Source organism: Cynara cardunculus, unplaced genomic scaffold, assembly GCF_001531365.2.
Source record: "Cynara cardunculus var. scolymus isolate 2C unplaced genomic scaffold, CcrdV1 Un_Scaffold_934, whole genome shotgun sequence".
NCBI classification, from domain to species: domain Eukaryota; kingdom Viridiplantae; phylum Streptophyta; class Magnoliopsida; order Asterales; family Asteraceae; genus Cynara; species Cynara cardunculus.
The window spans coordinates 159,514-160,613 of NW_020200651.1; positions in this window are offsets into that span (position 1 = coordinate 159,514).

Consider the following 1,100-nt stretch of genomic DNA (forward strand, 5'->3'; position numbering starts at 1 on the left):
TTATGAAGTTAATGATAAAATTGAGTCCAACAGTCCATAAGATCAATGTTAATCCAATACAATCAAGGAATATGAATAAGGAATCAAACTATATAAACCTTGATTTAAGAAAGATGAGACTGTTAAAGAGATTGACTGTGTAGATCTTGAACGAAGAACCAGAGTTGAGCGGAGACGATGATGAATAGTCAAAGGAGATAAAAAGTAAAAAGTAAAAATGAATCGACTATATAGTCAAAGTAAAAAACCGTTCAAATTCTAAATCGCTCAAGGTTTATCCRGATAAGAATAAATCGGTCAAGARGTGTCCGATTTATGAGATGAACAATATCTAAGTGTTAATCCGGACAATAAATCGCTCAAGGCATGTAYRATTTAGAAGAATACCGGTCAAGACTTGTCCGGTTTAAGAATAAATCGCTCAATGAAGAAATAAATCGCTCAAGGTTAGGAATTAAACCGCTCAAAGATCRAACGATTTAAAGACTTGGAAAAATGAACTCATCAAACGATTTAAAGAATATGGACAAATGAACTCATCGATTTAGTTATCCGCTCAATCCCTTGCAAAGTATATCTAATCTTATCCGGATAAGAGTTTCTCATATAGCCTTTTGTCTGGATGTCTAAATCGGACAATAAATCGGTCAAGCATTGTCCAGATTATCAATAAATCGGACAAACATTGTCCGGATTAGACTTAAATCGGCCAAACATTTATATTTCAAAACTCAATTATCTTTCAAAAATTAGATAATACTTAAAATACCTGTAAGAAAAATATAAATTGTTAGTTCAAAACATATAAAATTCACTCCCCCGCAAAATATGATCAGATCAAATAAAAACATATTCCCCCTCAAATATAGATTCCCATAATCAAGAAATTTAAAATCAGATAGAAAAAAAAATTGAAATACTGACTTGTATTTAACAAATACAGATATTTGGCTAAATGAATTTGAATTAAACCCAATTCAATAAATTGAACTGTTTTTAATAAAAATTCAAATTTTCAAATTTAACATACCTAACTTAGATACGAGAAAGCTAAAGCGTTTTTCATCTAGAGCTTTCGTAAATAAGTCAGCTAATTGAAA